General features: G+C 34.8%; 1 pseudogene; it reads left to right on the top strand.

The window, feature by feature from the left end:
- Window positions 1-3638: 3638 nt before the first annotated feature.
- LOC101575437 lies at window positions 3639-4652 on the top strand (annotated as a pseudogene).
- Window positions 4653-6877: the final 2225 nt, after the last annotated feature.

Here is a 6877-nt window from a genome sequence, read left to right as displayed (position 1 = left end):
CTATTGAGAATAAACTTCTGAGAGAACATGACAAAAAAGTGAATGAAGCACCAGGGAGTTAGAAGAAAAAATCAAGAAAGATAACATGCAGTTGATCTACCTCATGGAAGACAGAAGTAGAAATACATTCAGTCTAATAACAGACAACACAGACCCTAAAGTACAGAAATCAGGGCCAGCCAGATAGCTCAGCAGAATAAAGTCCTGCTTAGGCAGACTTGGAATGGGCTTCCATCCCTGGCTTGCTGTGCTGGCCCCTCCCCAGGGTGCTTTGAGATGGCGATTGAGAGTGGACATGGTGATGCATGCCTGTAATCCCAGCCCTTAGGAGACTGAAAAACAGAAGAATCCCTACAAGTCAGATCTGAGTAGTGAGACCCTGTAGACCCTGTACTAAATACATAAAAATACAAAAATAAAGTACAAAAAGCAATTATGGTAAAGAATATAGTTGGTGGAGTCTCATTATGTGTTATTTAGGGCTATTATACAGGTAGAATAATGAGTACAATATGGTGTTGGTGGAACATTACAAGAATACATCAATGGAATGTAATAGAAAATTCAGAAATATATCACTAACGTATTACACTGGTTCTGCAGTGTTCAATAATACTACTATAAAGTAAGAAAATCTTTTCTAAAAATGATGCTGAACAATTGATTATATGTAAACAAAACGATGAACCCTGACTTAAATGTCAAACTTTACAAAAATATAACAAAATGGATGACTTATTTAAAGCAAAAAAGAAATACAGGGCAAAGTACTGGGAATTAATTTCTAGGCAAAAGTTTCACAGGTTTGAAATCGATATTGCATCCATAAGAGGAAAAATTGATGTGAGGGATTCCATCACAATTATAAATATTTCTTCTTGAATGACCTGTTAAAATATTTAAGAAGACAATGTATAGACTGGGAGAACATATTTGTAAAGCTCACATTGGACAGCCAGTCATGTGTATGATATAGAAATAAGTTTTATACTCAACAGTAAACAAAATTTAATTAGAAATTAGACCAGCATTTAATATAAAAGGCACTGGCAGAATGCCTTTTATATTAAGATGGTAAATAAATTCATAAAAATAGATTTCTCTAGTCATTGTGTAAGCACAAATTAAAACTACAATAGCGTGTCCAGTGCTCATCGTATGGTCACTAAGAGAAACAGTGATAATAATAAGTGTTGATGAAGATGTCGAGAAACTGGATCAGACTACAGTGCTAATGATAATGACAAAGAAGACAGCTGATGCAATAGGACAGTATTGATTCATGTATTAAATAATTTGAATGAATCTATAGGGAATTTTGTTGTGTGAAAAAGTTCCAAATGGTTATGAACTGTCTAAGTTTGTTTATTTAACAACCTTGAAATGACAAAATTCTCCAAATGTAGAATGCTTTTGTAGATTCCAGGCCTTTAGGTGATGGATGCAGCTGGAGTTAGGCACGGTTGAAAAAGGATAACCAAAGGATTCCAGTAATAATGAGACTGCACTGAATCTTGACTGTATCATTTTAATGCCCCAGCTGTACCAGTATATTACAGTTTTGCAAAATGCCACCTGTAAAGTGAGGATGTGCTCCATCTCTCTAGTCTGCTTATACATTTTCTATTTTTTTCTGTTTATGTTTTTGTTTATAATTTATGAGTTTTTAATCTTACAGTAATCACCTTCCATAGATTATACATTTATTCTCATAGACTCGTTCCCCTAGGACACCATTAGTACAACTGGTATTCACTTAGGATAGTATTTTAATAAAATTTTCTTATTTGTTTTTCCTGATGAATATCAAGTAAAGCATCCCCTTTTTTATTAAACTAGATTTATATTATGCATTCCTTGACTCAACCTTGAGCATATCTTAATTTAAACAAACCTTTAAACAGTTTTTTCTATGAGCAAGCACCTTTAAAACACCTTTTTTATAGCACAATATCTATTTGTCTTAAAATTAAAAATATGTTGTGATATATGAATTACAATATTTTTTATTTTATCATTCACATATTTTTTAATATCTATAGCCTTTACAATCCAGTCATTGAGTCACACATCAGCAAAGAAATGAAAGAATAGGAAAAAGAACAATTAAATTGATTTTTGTTCAGTTTTGTAAAATGAAAGGCTTCGTTTTGGTATAAAATTTTATTTGGCATATATTTCACACAAGATGCAAAAAAGTGTGCATTGAAGTTGTTTCATAAAAGTTGCTTGGGTGAGTATAATTTTTGTTTAGCTGATTTTTGTTTTTCCCTATTTTCTTGTTCTCTGTGTTGGAACAGTGTAGATACCCTCAGCCTTATGTAATAATGATATAATTCTTGAGGCTACGACATCTATTGTTTAAAGCCTTTCCACACTCTTTCTTCAAAGTAGCCATAACAATGGCAAATTGTTTCATATAGGTAAAAAAAGGAAATCTAACTATGCATCCTTTCTCCTTGGAGAAACAAAACACAATCAGAGAGAAAGTAAGATTATGTGTATGTTGCTTATATTCACAGAGCCCAAATTACCACCAGATTCAACAGGCTACCAGAGTAGGGCACTCATAGGCTTTATGCCGCTATTATCCAACAGTGTTGTTATCAGTCACCTTTCCCTTTTCCTTCTAATCTCCATCCAATTTTTCTGTTTTATTCTGTATTTTTTTACATTATATATAAATAGATTGATGGAGAGTAGTAGCTAATTTGTGGGCTTCACACTATTCTGTATTCTCTTATCAATTATTATATGCATTACTTTTAACCTGGAAATGTAATCTTACAAAATTTCTTCCAAAAATATTTTGAAAAGTTCATATAAATTCTCCTTTATCCATGTTTGAAGCATTAAAATTAGAGATGAAACTGATTTACATGTAAACAAGCAGGACTGGGTATCTAAAAATTTCATCAAAATGTTCTACACACCTTTTCTTGTAAAATGTCCTATTTTAATATTTTGATTTATAAAATTGTTGAAAATAGATAAATTGTATTGTGGACATAGTTTACTCAGAAGTAATACATTATAATCAATACTGTGAGATATAGCTCTTATTTAGGAAATTTTGAGCCAGAGTTCAAAAAATTAAAGTAAATTGTTTGCTATTTATCTTTTACATCTTCTAAGCACTGAAGTTTTACTGTTTGCAAAGCTTCTTTCTCCCTAGTCAATTAGAATTAGGGTTGTTTGACTGCCAAACATCACCAAAGCAGTGATTTCTCATTGTCAGACATACACAATTTAGTTTTCTTTGAGACATGATATCACTTATGCAGTGCAGGCTGGCCTTGAACTCATTTTGTAGCCTAGGCCAACCCCAAACTCTCAGTGATCCTCTTCCCTCAACCTCTCAAGTGCCAGGATTACAGGCATGTACCACCACATCTGTCTCTCAAAGATATTCTAAGCATAAGGAGGCCAAGCCATCCTCTGACTGGCAATATGCTTATAGAGATTTGAAAAAAGATGAATGAGTAGATAGGTTTAAATTAAATGAAAATGGGGCCAGCCAGATAGCTGATTAAAGTGCCTGCTTAAGCAGACACAGTGACCGGGGTTTGATCCCTGGCATACCATGCCAGCCCCACCCCCAGGGCATGCTGAGATGGTGATTGACCCTGGGTGTGGGGTTCTTCTGCCGCCATTTTAAATCTAGCTCCATATAACGCTCTACTGCCACCAGTACCCCTGCGACCCAGACTGCGCGCACCCTTGCCCCTGCCAACAGCTCCGCCACCATGGAGGACATGAACAATATAGCAATATAGAGGAGTTTGCCGAGGGGTCCAAGATGAATGCAAGCAAGAACCAGCAGGATGATGGTAAAATGTTTATTGGAAGCTTGAGCTGGGATACAAGCAAGAAAGATCTGACTTGAGTACTTGTGTCGATTTGGGGAAGTTGTAGACTGCACAATTAAAACAGACCCAGTAACTGAAAGATCAAGAGGATTTGGATTTGTGCTTCTCAAAGATGCTGCTAGTGTTGATAAGGTTTTGGAATTAAAAGAACACAAACTGGATGGCAAATTGATAGATCCTAAAAGGGCCAAAGCTTTAAAAGGGAAAGAGCCCCTTAAAAATGTGTTTGTGGGAGAATTGAGCCCAGATACTTCTGAAGAACAGATTAAAGAATATTTTGGAGCTTTTGGAGAGATAGAAAATATTGAACTTCCCGTGGATATAAAAATAAATGAAAGGAGAGGATTTTGTTTCATCACATACAAAAATGAAGAACCAGTCATGAAATTGTGAGAAAGTAGATACCATCAAATTGGTTCTGGAAAGTGTGAAATCAAAGTTGCACAGCCGAAAGAGGTATATAGGCAGCAAGAGCAACAACAAAAAGGAAGAAGAGGTACTGCAGCTGGTAGACAAGGTGGTACTAGGGGTCGTGGTCGAGGTCAGGGCCAAAACTGGAACCAAGGATTTAATAACTATTATGATCAAGGATGTGGAAATTGCAATAGTGCCCGTGGTGGTGATTAATACTATAGTGGCTATGGCAGATATGATTATACTGGGTATACCTATGGGAACTATGGATATGGACAGGGATATGCAGACTACAGTGGTCAACAGAGCACTTATGGCAAGGCATCTTCAGGAGGTGACAATCACCAAAACAATTACCAGCCATACTAAAGAGAAAGACATTGGAGGAAGCAGGAGATGCTAAAGAAATCTTCCAGGACTACACTGAAGATTGGTCTTCTGTTGCTCTAATGATTATTTTGTAAAAGACTTTCTAGTGTACAAGACACATTGTCCAGCTGTATATAGCTGCCCATTAGTTTTCTTTATTTTTACTTTGCCCTTTGCTATGTATTATGACTGTGGATTTATGTTTATAAAACTTATATTTTTAAATTAATTTTATTGAAAAACATAGCACTGAGACAGTTTCAAAACTGATTAATAGGGCAGATTCAGTAATTCATACATTGCATATTGTTTTCTTCTTAGTAGTTACTCATAGTACAAGATGTAGACATGATATCCTATCCAATTACTACTAGTACAAATCTTTCTTCTCATCGAATTAAGAGAAAGTAGCTGTATAGCTATCCTAACTGTTTTGTTTTGTATATACAGATACAAAATGCTCCTTCCTTTGTATCCCCTTTTTTTGTTTAGTTTTTTTGGAATGTGTATGCCATTGCTATTTAAATGTTGTAGGTGTGTGAATTCAGCAAAATAATTCAATATAGTGCAGTAGTCCATAATAGTAGTGGGTTATCCGTAGGATTGGCAATGTCAGAAGTTGTTGACTTGAGCCTTTTATAACTCAGCATATTAATATGGCTTTACTTTTTATACTTTTCTGCTGGGTTGTTAAGACCAAGATAAAGCAAGTTCTATATAACAAGAAATGTATCTTTTGTATCTGATAAGGTCAGTCAAGTCCCCTGAGGATTTATCCTGTAACCCTGTACTGCAGTTTTTAGATTATTTGTCAGTGTCAGCCATGTGGATGAATAATGGCCATTGCTTGGCCAATTTGCTCTCTGTGAAAACCTGAAAGAATATTTTCTCTCCATGTGACTCTCCTTAGGCACACTCTACATCATTGATTGCATTGCTCTGTGGCCCCATAATCTCCTTGATCAGAAAATTTGGGACACAACTGAGTTACATGATGTTACATTATAGGTTGTCCTATGTCCTGAGTCTTCACTGATCTTGAAAAGCTAGGGCCAATATGTTGGCTGTCCTTGCAGTCCTTCTTTTTCTCTAACTTTTGGTCTGAAAACTTAGGTTGTTAACCCTCCAAAAGAGAAACTTCTTATTACCCTACAGCATATGCTGTTGGGTTTAACCTCACTATCTGTCTGAATATTAAACATCTTAGGCATAACATGGAACAGGTATTTTCCATCTAGTATTGATACGTTAACCTTTAAGTCTCTACAGAATATGGAGAAAAAATTTTAAAAATAAGAAAAATATTTTTAAAATATGGATAAACAATTACATATTTTTACACAGAAAATTAGAAATCTAACCATATACAGCATTGTAGCAGGACAGTCCTGTGACCTTTTTTTCTTTTTCTGTCTTTTCTCTTTTTTTCATTTATTACCCTTTTTTTTGCATACCAATTATTGCCATACTGTCTCTTAAGTAAATGTTTAAAAAAAACACTATGAAGATAACAATAAGCAATGTATTAAATATTGAAACTGTCCTACCAATTGGTTTTGAAACTCATTGCTATTTGTTTCTCAATAAAATTAATTTTAAAAAAGAAAAAATTTTTGTTTGTATCATTTCTCATGTTAAATCCCAAGCAAATGCTTCCTTATGTGAAAGAAAGAGAGAGACTGGGTGTGGTGGCGCATCCCTGTAACCCCAACGCTTGGGTGGCTGAAAACAGGATAATCACTATGAGTCCAACCTGTGTAGTGAGACCCTGAAGACCCTCTACTAAAATACATAAAAAAATAAATTAATTAAATGAAAATGAAAATACTTCTGTGTTTCTCATTAGGGTAAGTATGATTGTTTTACCAAGTAGAGCTAATCATGGAGTTTTAGCCAATGTAAAAGAGTTCATTGGTGACCAAAGTACACATGTTGCAGATCATACTATATTTATACCCACAGAAAAATTTTCAGAAAGAGAAAATCTTGCTTTCTGTGTGTGTGTGTATGTGTGTGTGTGTGTGTGTTTTACACATAAATACTGATTTTGGCCTCTAAGAATATAGCTTTTGGACAGTAGCCTGTTCATAAATGTCTGTGGTAACAATTGGATAACTTTTGGAAAGGCTTTAGAATCTATACAACAGCTCCATCAAAAACATTTTGATCTGTCTTCTGTGGCAATTTCTTATTGACATATGGGAGGTTAGTGATCATCATTGTTT

Source organism: Octodon degus, unplaced genomic scaffold (assembly GCF_000260255.1).
Source record: "Octodon degus isolate 3935 unplaced genomic scaffold, OctDeg1.0 scaffold00308, whole genome shotgun sequence".
In the NCBI taxonomy this organism is placed as follows: domain Eukaryota; kingdom Metazoa; phylum Chordata; class Mammalia; order Rodentia; family Octodontidae; genus Octodon; species Octodon degus.
Note: the sequence above shows the minus strand (reverse complement) of the source record. Positions and strands in the feature narration are given on the sequence as shown.